The following is a 12,046-nucleotide window of genomic DNA, read 5'->3' as shown; positions in this document are numbered from 1 at the left end:
AGGGGGCTTTTACTGGAGACTGTCAAGGGGAAACTTGCTAGATACATGAAGGGAGAAGATCAGACAGAGACGTCTGACGCTCCGCTGACGCTTGCCGAAAACTACATTAAGTATGATTCCCGCCTATAACTGACGGCGAGAGAGATGCATCATCTGTCCACTTCTCATCGAAGCACACTGTCACCAAGCAATGGCTGACGCTTCGAGGACGGCTTGAAATTGCTAGGGAGGTGATGCAGCTAAAGTTCCTGGTAAATGTGCTAACAGGGCACACACGTTCGTGGGAGTGTATACATATGATGGGGACCGGCTGTGACACAGCAGTCAACCAAAGTCAAAAAATGTGACTAATCATACAGTGTTTCCTTTACCACTTCGTTAGTGAATGCTGTTCTAAAGAGCGCAATTCCCATCTATCGGTAAGCAGCGCACGTGAGCGAATCTAATAGCAGGACTGTGTTACTACGATTGTACAGAGCAACTCTGTCAATACGCAGGTGTATCAATCAGTAGCGCCATGGTAAACAGAGCGATGTATCGTGTCTGTTGCATAAATAAAGAGTCTTTGATGTAATTGCTTCAGAGAAATATGAAAGTAAGCCTATCAGGAAAGTAATGCGAGACATGTAGCATGGGTCATGTCTTGCAGAACCTCTTACATCTGAGCTGTAGGCCTGCACAGCGTCCCTTTGGCGCAGAGGATAGCGCGTTGGACTTCTAATCCAAAGGTCGTGGGTTCGATCCCCACAAGGGACAGGCAGTTTTTAAAAACGTGTGCCAATCTCCAGGTGGGTACTGACGTATGGGAAATCACAAGCCTCTGCAAAAGTTGAAAATTGTTGTGACCTCAGTTCTATGCTCAAGTATGTAGACCTTACACATATAAGCCAAATTCTCGTAGATCTGTTATCCATGACGCTGTTATGTGTAAATGCAGTAAAAACGGAACCATATCTTCACGTGCCTGTTGACGGGAATTTTCTTTCAATACCCAATTTTTACCTACTGATATAAATATAGCAATAGAACGCACATTTCGTACAGAAACAAATACAATGAAGAGAAAAGATTTTGAATTACTTCATGAGTCAATGTATGTAATCCCAGTGATGATCTTTAATTCTTCCAGCCCAAGGTGAGAGGGTTTCAGTTTTCTCGGCCACAAGTGAGAAAAGTAGACAGTTCCACAACAAGATATTCTGCTATGTTTCCTTAAGTGCTTCCATTAAACAATGGCACTCTGTATCTATAGAAACGGCGACAATTTTCACTTCGGCACAGGGGGCTTTTACTGGAGACTGTCAAGGGGGAACTTGCTAGATACATGAAGGGAGAAGATCAAACAGAGACGTCTGAAGCTCCGCTGACGCTTGCCGAAAACTACATTAAGTATGATTCCCGCCTATAACTGACGGCGAGAGAGATGCATCATCTGTCCACTTCTCATCGAAGCACACTGTCACCAAGCAATGGCTGACGCTTCGAGGACGGCTTGAAATTGCTAGGGAGGTGATGCAGCTAAAGTTCCTGGTAAATGTGCTAACAGGGCACACACGTTCGTGGGAGTGTATACATATGATGGGGACCGGCTGTGACACAGCAGTCAACCAAAGTCAAAAAATGTGACTAATCATACAGTGTTTCCTTTACCACTTCGTTAGTGAATGCTGTTCTAAAGAGCGCAATTCCCATCTATCGGTAAGCAGCGCACGTGAGCGAATCTAATAGCAGGACTGTGTTACTACGATTGTACAGAGCAACTCTGTCAATACGCAGGTGTATCAATCAGTAGGGCCATGGTAAACAGAGCGATGAATCGTGTCTGTTGCATAAATAAAGAGTCTTTGATGTAATTGCTTCAGAGAAATATGAAAGTAAGCCTATCAGGAAAGTAATGCGAGACATGTAGCATGGGTCATGTCTTGCAGAACCTCTTACATCTGAGCTGTAGGCCTGCACAGCGTCCCTTTGGCGCAGAGGATAGCGCGTTGGACTTCTAATCCAAAGGTCGTGGGTTCGATCCCCACAAGGGACGGGCAATTTTTAAAAATGTGTGCCAATCTCCAGGTGGGTACTGACGTATGGGAAATCACAAGCCTCTGCAAAAGTTGAAAATTGTTGTGACCTCAGTTCTATGCTCAAGTATGTAGACCTTACACATATAAGCCAAATTCTCGTAGATCTGTTATCCATGACGCTGTTATGTGTAAATGCAGTAAAAACGGAACCATATCTTCACGTGCCTGTTGACGGGAATTTTCTTACAATACCCAATTTTTACCTACTGATATAAATATAGCAATAGAACGCACATTTCGTACAGAAACAAATACAATGAAGAGAAAAGATTTTGAATTACTTCATGAGTCAATGTATGTAATCCCAGTGATGATCTTTAATTCCTCCAGCCCAAGGTGAGAGGGTTTCAGTTTTCTCGGCCACAAGTGAGAAAAGTAGACAGTTCCACAACAAGATATTCTGCTATGTTTCCTTAAGTGCTTCCATTAAACAATGGCACTCTGTATCTATAGAAACGGCGACAATTTTCACTTCGGCACAGGGGGCTTTTACTGGAGACTGTCAAGGGGGATCTTGCTAGATACATGAAGGGAGAAGATCAGACAGAGACGTCTGACGCTCCGCTGACGCTTGCCGAAAACTACATTAAGTATGATTCCCGCCTATAACTGACGGCGAGAGAGATGCATCATCTGTCCACTTCTCATCGAAGCACACTGTCACCAAGCAATGGCTGACGCTTCGAGGACGGCTTGAAATTGCTAGGGAGGTGATGCAGCTAAAGTTCCTGGTAAATGTGCTAACAGGGCACACACGTTCGTGGGAGTGTATACATATGATGGGGACCGGCTGTGACACAGCAGTCAACCAAAGTCAAAAAATGTGACTAATCATACAGTGTTTCCTTTACCACTTCGTTAGTGAATGCTGTTCTAAAGAGCGCAATTCCCATCTATCAGTAAGCAGCGCACGTGAGCGAATCTAATAGCAGGACTGTGTTACTACGATTGTACAGAGCAACTCTGTCAATACGCAGGTGTATCAATCAGTAGCGCCATGGTAAACAGAGCGATGTATCGTGTCTGTTGCATAAATAAAGAGTCTTTGATGTAATTGCTTCAGAGAAATATGAAAGTAAGCCTATCAGGAAAGTAATGCGAGACATGTAGCATGGGTCATGTCTTGCAGAACCTCTTACATCTGAGCTGTAGGCCTGCACAGCGTCCCTTTGGCGCAGAGGATAGCGCGTTGGACTTCTAATCCAAAGGTCGTGGGTTCGATCCCCACAAGGGACGGGCAATTTTTAAAAACGTGTGCCAATCTCCAGGTGGGTACTGACGTATGGGAAATCACAAGCCTCTGCAAAAGTTGAAAATTGTTGTGACCTCAGTTCTATGCTCAAGTATGTAGACCTTACACATATAAGCCAAATTCTCGTAGATCTGTTATCCATGACGCTGTTATGTGTAAATGCAGTAAAAACGGAACCATATCTTCACGTGCCTGTTGACGGGAATTTTCTTTCAATACCCAATTTTTACCTACTGATATAAATATAGCAATAGAACGCACATTTCGTACAGAAACAAATACAATGAAGAGAAAAGATTTTGAATTACTTCATGAGTCAATGTATGTAATCCCAGTGATGATCTTTAATTCTTCCAGCCCAAGGTGAGAGGGTTTCAGTTTTCTCGGCCACAAGTGAGAAAAGTAGACAGTTCCACAACAAGATATTCTGCTATGTTTCCTTAAGTGCTTCCATTAAACAATGGCACTCTGTATCTATAGAAACGGCGACAATTTTCACTTCGGCACAGGGGGCTTTTACTGGAGACTGTCAAGGGGAAACTTGCTAGATACATGAAGGGAGAAGATCAGACAGAGACGTCTGACGCTCCGCTGACGCTTGCCGAAAACTACATTAAGTATGATTCCCGCCTATAACTGACGGCGAGAGAGATGCATCATCTGTCCACTTCTCATCGAAGCACACTGTCACCAAGCAATGGCTGACGCTTCGAGGACGGCTTGAAATTGCTAGGGAGGTGATGCAGCTAAAGTTCCTGGTAAATGTGCTAACAGGGCACACACGTTCGTGGGAGTGTATACATATGATGGGGACCGGCTGTGACACAGCAGTCAACCAAAGTCAAAAAATGTGACTAATCATACAGTGTTTCCTTTACCACTTCGTTAGTGAATGCTGTTCTAAAGAGCGCAATTCCCATCTATCGGTAAGCAGCGCACGTGAGCGAATCTAATAGCAGGACTGTGTTACTACGATTGTACAGAGCAACTCTGTCAATACGCAGGTGTATCAATCAGTAGGGCCATGGTAAACAGAGCGATGTATCGTGTCTGTTGCATAAATAAAGAGTCTTTGATGTAATTGCTTCAGAGAAATATGAAAGTAAGCCTATCAGGAAAGTAATGCGAGACATGTAGCATGGGTCATGTCTTGCAGAACCTCTTACATCTGAGCTGTAGGCCTGCACAGCGTCCCTTTGGCGCAGAGGATAGCGCGTTGGACTTCTAATCCAAAGGTCGTGGGTTCGATCCCCACAAGGGACGGGCAATTTTTAAAAACGTGTGCCAATCTCCAGGTGGGTACTGACGTATGGGAAATCACAAGCCTCTGCAAAAGTTGAAAATTGTTGTGACCTCAGTTCTATGCTCAAGTATGTAGACCTTACACATATAAGCCAAATTCTCGTAGATCTGTTATCCATGACGCTGTTATGTGTAAATGCAGTAAAAACGGAACCATATCTTCACGTGCCTGTTGACGGGAATTTTCTTTCAATACCCAATTTTTACCTACTGATATAAATATAGCAATAGAACGCACATTTCGTACAGAAACAAATACAATGAAGAGAAAAGATTTTGAATTACTTCATGAGTCAATGTATGTAATCCCAGTGATGATCTTTAATTCTTCCAGCCCAAGGTGAGAGGGTTTCAGTTTTCTCGGCCACAAGTGAGAAAAGTAGACAGTTCCACAACAAGATATTCTGCTATGTTTCCTTAAGTGCTTCCATTAAACAATGGCACTCTGTATCTATAGAAACGGCGACAATTTTCACTTCGGCACAGGGGGCTTTTACTGGAGACTGTCAAGGGGGAACTTGCTAGATACATGAAGGGAGAAGATCAGACAGAGACGTCTGACGCTCCGCTGACGCTTGCCGAAAACTACATTAAGTATGATTCCCGCCTATAACTGACGGCGAGAGAGATGCATCATCTGTCCACTTCTCATCGAAGCACACTGTCACCAAGCAATGGCTGACGCTTCGAGGACGGCTTGAAATTGCTAGGGAGGTGATGCAGCTAAAGTTCCTGGTAAATGTGCTAACAGGGCACACACGTTCGTGGGAGTGTATACATATGATGGGGACCGGCTGTGACACAGCAGTCAACCAAAGTCAAAAAATGTGACTAATCATACAGTGTTTCCTTTACCACTTCGTTAGTGAATGCTGTTCTAAAGAGCGCAATTCCCATCTATCGGTAAGCAGCGCACGTGAGCGAATCTAATAGCAGGACTGTGTTACTACGATTGTACAGAGCAACTCTGTCAATACGCAGGTGTATCAATCAGTAGGGCCATGGTAAACAGAGCGATGTATCGTGTCTGTTGCATAAATAAAGAGTCTTTGATGTAATTGCTTCAGAGAAATATGAAAGTAAGCCTATCAGGAAAGTAATGCGAGACATGTAGCATGGGTCATGTCTTGCAGAACCTCTTACATCTGAGCTGTAGGCCTGCACAGCGTCCCTTTGGCGCAGAGGATAGCGCGTTGGACTTCTAATCCAAAGGTCGTGGGTTCGATCCCCACAAGGGACAGGCAATTTTTAAAAACGTGTGCCAATCCCCAGGTGGGTACTGACGTATGGGAAATCACAAGCCTCTGCAAAAGTTGAAAATTGTTGTGACCTCAGTTCTATGCTCAAGTATGTAGACCTTACACATATAAGCCAAATTCTCGTAGATCTGTTATCCATGACGCTGTTATGTGTAAATGCAGTAAAAACGGAACCATATCTTCACGTGCCTGTTGACGGGAATTTTCTTTCAATACCCAATTTTTACCTACTGATATAAATATAGCAATAGAACGCACATTTCGTACAGAAACAAATACAATGAAGAGAAAAGATTTTGAATTACTTCATGAGTCAATGTATGTAATCCCAGTGATGATCTTTAATTCTTCCAGCCCAAGGTGAGAGGGTTTCAGTTTTCTCGGCCACAAGTGAGAAAAGTAGACAGTTCCACAACAAGATATTCTGCTATGTTTCCTTAAGTGCTTCCATTAAACAATGGCACTCTGTATCTATAGAAACGGCGACAATTTTCACTTCGGCACAGGGGGCTTTTACTGGAGACTGTCAAGGGGAAACTTGCTAGATACATGAAGGGAGAAGATCAGACAGAGACGTCTGACGCTCCGCTGACGCTTGCCGAAAACTACATTAAGTATGATTCCCGCCTATAACTGACGGCGAGAGAGATGCATCATCTGTCCACTTCTCATCGAAGCACACTGTCACCAAGCAATGGCTGACGCTTCGAGGACGGCTTGAAATTGCTAGGGAGGTGATGCAGCTAAAGTTCCTGGTAAATGTGCTAACAGGGCACACACGTTCGTGGGAGTGTATACATATGATGGGGACCGGCTGTGACACAGCAGTCAACCAAAGTCAAAAAATGTGACTAATCATACAGTGTTTCCTTTACCACTTCGTTAGTGAATGCTGTTCTAAAGAGCGCAATTCCCATCTATCGGTAAGCAGCGCACGTGAGCGAATCTAATAGCAGGACTGTGTTACTACGATTGTACAGAGCAACTCTGTCAATACGCAGGTGTATCAATCAGTAGGGCCATGGTAAACAGAGCGATGTATCGTGTCTGTTGCATAAATAAAGAGTCTTTGATGTAATTGCTTCAGAGAAATATGAAAGTAAGCCTATCAGGAAAGTAATGCGAGACATGTAGCATGGGTCATGTCTTGCAGAACCTCTTACATCTGAGCTGTAGGCCTGCACAGCGTCCCTTTGGCGCAGAGGATAGCGCGTTGGACTTCTAATCCAAAGGTCGTGGGTTCGATCCCCACAAGGGACGGGCAATTTTTAAAAACGTGTGCCAATCTCCAGGTGGGTACTGACGTATGGGAAATCACAAGCCTCTGCAAAAGTTGAAAATTGTTGTGACCTCAGTTCTATGCTCAAGTATGTAGACCTTACACATATAAGCCAAATTCTCGTAGATCTGTTATCCATGACGCTGTTATGTGTAAATGCAGTAAAAACGGAACCATATCTTCACGTGCCTGTTGACGGGAATTTTCTTTCAATACCCAATTTTTACCTACTGATATAAATATAGCAATAGAACGCACATTTCGTACAGAAACAAATACAATGAAGAGAAAAGATTTTGAATTACTTCATGAGTCAATGTATGTAATCCCAGTGATGATCTTTAATTCTTCCAGCCCAAGGTGAGAGGGTTTCAGTTTTCTCGGCCACAAGTGAGAAAAGTAGACAGTTCCACAACAAGATATTCTGCTATGTTTCCTTAAGTGCTTCCATTAAACAATGGCACTCTGTATCTATAGAAACGGCGACAATTTTCACTTCGGCACAGGGGGCTTTTACTGGAGACTGTCAAGGGGGAACTTGCTAGATACATGAAGGGAGAAGATCACACAGAGACGTCTGACGCTCCGCTGACGCTTGCCGAAAACTACATTAAGTATGATTCCCGCCTATAACTGACGGCGAGAGAGATGCATCATCTGTCCACTTCTCATCGAAGCACACTGTCACCAAGCAATGGCTGACGCTTCGAGGACGGCTTGAAATTGCTAGGGAGGTGATGCAGCTAAAGTTCCTGGTAAATGTGCTAACAGGGCACACACGTTCGTGGGAGTGTATACATATGATGGGGACCGGCTGTGACACAGCAGTCAACCAAAGTCAAAAAATGTGACTAATCATACAGTGTTTCCTTTACCACTTCGTTAGTGAATGCTGTTCTAAAGAGCGCAATTCCCATCTATCGGTAAGCAGCGCACGTGAGCGAATCTAATAGCAGGACTGTGTTACTACGATTGTACAGAGCAACTCTGTCAATACGCAGGTGTATCAATCAGTAGGGCCATGGTAAACAGAGCGATGTATCGTGTCTGTTGCATAAATAAAGAGTCTTTGATGTAATTGCTTCAGAGAAATATGAAAGTAAGCCTATCAGGAAAGTAATGCGAGACATGTAGCATGGGTCATGTCTTGCAGAACCTCTTACATCTGAGCTGTAGGCCTGCACAGCGTCCCTTTGGCGCAGAGGATAGTGCGTTGGACTTCTAATCCAAAGGTCGTGGGTTCGATCCCCACAAGGGACGGGCAATTTTTAAAAACGTGTGCCAATCTCCAGGTGGGTACTGACGTATGGGAAATCACAAGCCTCTGCAAAAGTTGAAAATTGTTGTGACCCCAGTTCTATGCTCAAGTATGTAGACCTTACACATATAAGCCAAATTCTCGTAGATCTGTTATCCATGACGCTGTTATGTGTAAATGCAGTAAAAACGGAACCATATCTTCACGTGCCTGTTGACGGGAATTTTCTTTCAATACCCAATTTTTACCTACTGATATAAATATAGCAATAGAACGCACATTTCGTACAGAAACAAATACAATGAAGAGAAAAGATTTTGAATTACTTCATGAGTCAATGTATGTAATCCCAGTGATGATCTTTAATTCTTCCAGCCCAAGGTGAGAGGGTTTCAGTTTTCTCGGCCACAAGTGAGAAAAGTAGACAGTTCCACAACAAGATATTCTGCTATGTTTCCTTAAGTGCTTCCATTAAACAATGGCACTCTGTATCTATAGAAACGGCGACAATTTTCACTTCGGCACAGGGGGCTTTTACTGGAGACTGTCAAGGGGGAACTTGCTAGATACATGAAGGGAGAAGATCAGACAGAGACGTCTGACGCTCCGCTGACGCTTGCCGAAAACTACATTAAGTATGATTCCCGCCTATAACTGACGGCGAGAGAGATGCATCATCTGTCCACTTCTCATCGAAGCACACTGTCACCAAGCAATGGCTGACGCTTCGAGGACGGCTTGAAATTGCTAGGGAGGTGATGCAGCTAAAGTTCCTGGTAAATGTGCTAACAGGGCACACACGTTCGTGGGAGTGTATACATATGATGGGGACCGGCTGTGACACAGCAGTCAACCAAAGTCAAAAAATGTGACTAATCATACAGTGTTTCCTTTACCACTTCGTTAGTGAATGCTGTTCTAAAGAGCGCAATTCCCATCTATCGGTAAGCAGCGCACGTGAGCGAATCTAATAGCAGGACTGTGTTACTACGATTGTACAGAGCAACTCTGTCAATACGCAGGTGTATCAATCAGTAGGGCCATGGTAAACAGAGCGATGTATCGTGTCTGTTGCATAAATAAAGAGTCTTTGATGCAATTGCTTCAGAGAAATATGAAAGTAAGCCTATCAGGAAAGTAATGCGAGACATGTAGCATGGGTCATGTCTTGCAGAACCTCTTACATCTGAGCTGTAGGCCTGCACAGCGTCCCTTTGGCGCAGAGGATAGCGCGTTGGACTTCTAATCCAAAGGTCGTGGGTTCGATCCCCACAAGGGACGGGCAATTTTTAAAAACGTGTGCCAATCTCCAGGTGGGTACTGACGTATGGGAAATCACAAGCCTCTGCAAAAGTTGAAAATTGTTGTGACCTCAGTTCTATGCTCAAGTATGTAGACCTTACACATATAAGCCAAATTCTCGTAGATCTGTTATCCATGACGCTGTTATGTGTAAATGCAGTAAAAACGGAACCATATCTTCACGTGCCTGTTGACGGGAATTTTCTTTCAATACCCAATTTTTACCTACTGATATAAATATAGCAATAGAACGCACATTTCGTACAGAAACAAATACAATGAAGAGAAAAGATTTTGAATTACTTCATGAGTCAATGTATGTAATCCCAGTGATGATCTTTAATTCTTCCAGCCCAAGGTGAGAGGGTTTCAGTTTTCTCGGCCACAAGTGAGAAAAGTAGACAGTTCCACAACAAGATATTCTGCTATGTTTCCTTAAGTGCTTCCATTAAACAATGGCACTCTGTATCTATAGAAACGGCGACAATTTTCACTTCGGCACAGGGGGCTTTTACTGGAGACTGTCAAGGGGAAACTTGCTAGATACATGAAGGGAGAAGATCAGACAGAGACGTCTGACGCTCCGCTGATGCTTGCCGAAAACTACATTAAGTATGATTCCTGCCTATAACTGACGGCGAGAGAGATGCATCATCTGTCCACTTCTCATCGAAGCACACTGTCACCAAGCAATGGCTGACGCTTCGAGGACGGCTTGAAATTGCTAGGGAGGTGATGCAGCTAAAGTTCCTGGTAAATGTGCTAACAGGGCACACACGTTCGTGGGAGTGTATACATATGATGGGGACCGGCTGTGACACAGCAGTCAACCAAAGTCAAAAAATGTGACTAATCATACAGTGTTTCCTTTACCACTTCGTTAGTGAATGCTGTTCTAAAGAGCGCAATTCCCATCTATCGGTAAGCAGCGCACGTGAGCGAATCTAATAGCAGGACTGTGTTACTACGATTGTACAGAGCAACTCTGTCAATACGCAGGTGTATCAATCAGTAGGGCCATGGTAAACAGAGCGATGTATCGTGTCTGTTGCATAAATAAAGAGTCTTTGATGTAATTGCTTCAGAGAAATATGAAAGTAAGCCTATCAGGAAAGTAATGCGAGACATGTAGCATGGGTCATGTCTTGCAGAACCTCTTACATCTGAGCTGTAGGCCTGCACAGCGTCCCTTTGGCGCAGAGGATAGCGCGTTGGACTTCTAATCCAAAGGTCGTGGGTTCGATCCCCACAAGGGACGGGCAATTTTTAAAAACGTGTGCCAATCTCCAGGTGGGTACTGACGTATGGGAAATCACAAGCCTCTGCAAAAGTTGAAAATTGTTGTGACCTCAGTTCTATGCTCAAGTATGTAGACCTTACACATATAAGCCAAATTCTCGTAGATCTGTTATCCATGACGCTGTTATGTGTAAATGCAGTAAAAACGGAACCATATCTTCACGTGCCTGTTGACGGGAATTTTCTTTCAATACCCAATTTTTACCTACTGATATAAATATAGCAATAGAACGCACATTTCGTACAGAAACAAATACAATGAAGAGAAAAGATTTTGAATTACTTCATGAGTCAATGTATGTAATCCCAGTGATGATCTTTAATTCTTCCAGCCCAAGGTGAGAGGGTTTCAGTTTTCTCGGCCACAAGTGAGAAAAGTAGACAGTTCCACAACAAGATATTCTGCTATGTTTCCTTAAGTGCTTCCATTAAACAATGGCACTCTGTATCTATAGAAACGGCGACAATTTTCACTTCGGCACAGGGGGCTTTTACTGGAGACTGTCAAGGGGAAACTTGCTAGATACATGAAGGGAGAAGATCAGACAGAGACGTCTGACGCTCCGCTGACGCTTGCCGAAAACTACATTAAGTATGATTCCCGCCTATAACTGACGGCGAGAGAGATGCATCATCTGTCCACTTCTCATCGAAGCACACTGTCACCAAGCAATGGCTGACGCTTCGAGGACGGCTTGAAATTGCTAGGGAGGTGATGCAGCTAAAGTTCCTGGTAAATGTGCTAACAGGGCACACACGTTCGTGGGAGTGTATACATATGATGGGGACCGGCTGTGACACAGCAGTCAACCAAAGTCAAAAAATGTGACTAATCATACAGTGTTTCCTTTACCACTTCGTTAGTGAATGCTGTTCTAAAGAGCGCAATTCCCATCTATCGGTAAGCAGCGCACGTGAGCGAATCTAATAGCAGGACTGTGTTACTACGATTGTACAGAGCAACTCTGTCAATACGCAGGTGTATCAATCAGTAGGGCCATGGTAAACAGAGCGATG

The 12,046-nt window shown here is 43.8% G+C and overlaps 9 non-coding genes across 9 annotated transcripts; all 9 read left to right on the top strand.

The window, feature by feature from the left end:
• The first annotated feature begins 683 nt into the window (after positions 1–683).
• Positions 684–756, top strand: Trnar-ucu (transfer RNA arginine (anticodon UCU)). The gene has a single exon. It is a non-coding gene; the product is annotated as a tRNA-Arg (tRNA).
• A 1,206-nt stretch (positions 757–1,962) lies between these two features.
• Positions 1,963–2,035, top strand: Trnar-ucu (transfer RNA arginine (anticodon UCU)). Its single transcript has one exon. It is a non-coding gene; the product is annotated as a tRNA-Arg (tRNA).
• A 1,206-nt stretch (positions 2,036–3,241) lies between these two features.
• On the top strand, positions 3,242–3,314 carry Trnar-ucu (transfer RNA arginine (anticodon UCU)). The gene has a single exon. It is a non-coding gene; the product is annotated as a tRNA-Arg (tRNA).
• Positions 3,315–4,520: 1,206 nt separating this feature from the next.
• Trnar-ucu (transfer RNA arginine (anticodon UCU)) lies at positions 4,521–4,593 on the top strand. The gene has a single exon. It is a non-coding gene; the product is annotated as a tRNA-Arg (tRNA).
• A 1,206-nt stretch (positions 4,594–5,799) lies between these two features.
• On the top strand, positions 5,800–5,872 carry Trnar-ucu (transfer RNA arginine (anticodon UCU)). Its single transcript has one exon. It is a non-coding gene; the product is annotated as a tRNA-Arg (tRNA).
• Positions 5,873–7,078: 1,206 nt separating this feature from the next.
• On the top strand, positions 7,079–7,151 carry Trnar-ucu (transfer RNA arginine (anticodon UCU)). The gene has a single exon. It is a non-coding gene; the product is annotated as a tRNA-Arg (tRNA).
• A 1,206-nt stretch (positions 7,152–8,357) lies between these two features.
• On the top strand, positions 8,358–8,430 carry Trnar-ucu (transfer RNA arginine (anticodon UCU)). The gene has a single exon. It is a non-coding gene; the product is annotated as a tRNA-Arg (tRNA).
• A 1,206-nt stretch (positions 8,431–9,636) lies between these two features.
• On the top strand, positions 9,637–9,709 carry Trnar-ucu (transfer RNA arginine (anticodon UCU)). The gene has a single exon. It is a non-coding gene; the product is annotated as a tRNA-Arg (tRNA).
• A 1,206-nt stretch (positions 9,710–10,915) lies between these two features.
• Positions 10,916–10,988, top strand: Trnar-ucu (transfer RNA arginine (anticodon UCU)). Its single transcript has one exon. It is a non-coding gene; the product is annotated as a tRNA-Arg (tRNA).
• Positions 10,989–12,046: the final 1,058 nt, after the last annotated feature.

This window comes from Schistocerca gregaria, chromosome 1, assembly GCF_023897955.1.
Source record: "Schistocerca gregaria isolate iqSchGreg1 chromosome 1, iqSchGreg1.2, whole genome shotgun sequence".
Taxonomy (NCBI): Eukaryota; Metazoa; Arthropoda; class Insecta; order Orthoptera; family Acrididae; genus Schistocerca; species Schistocerca gregaria.
The sequence above is the reverse complement of the archived record's forward strand: the minus strand, read 5'-3'. Positions and strand labels throughout refer to the sequence as shown.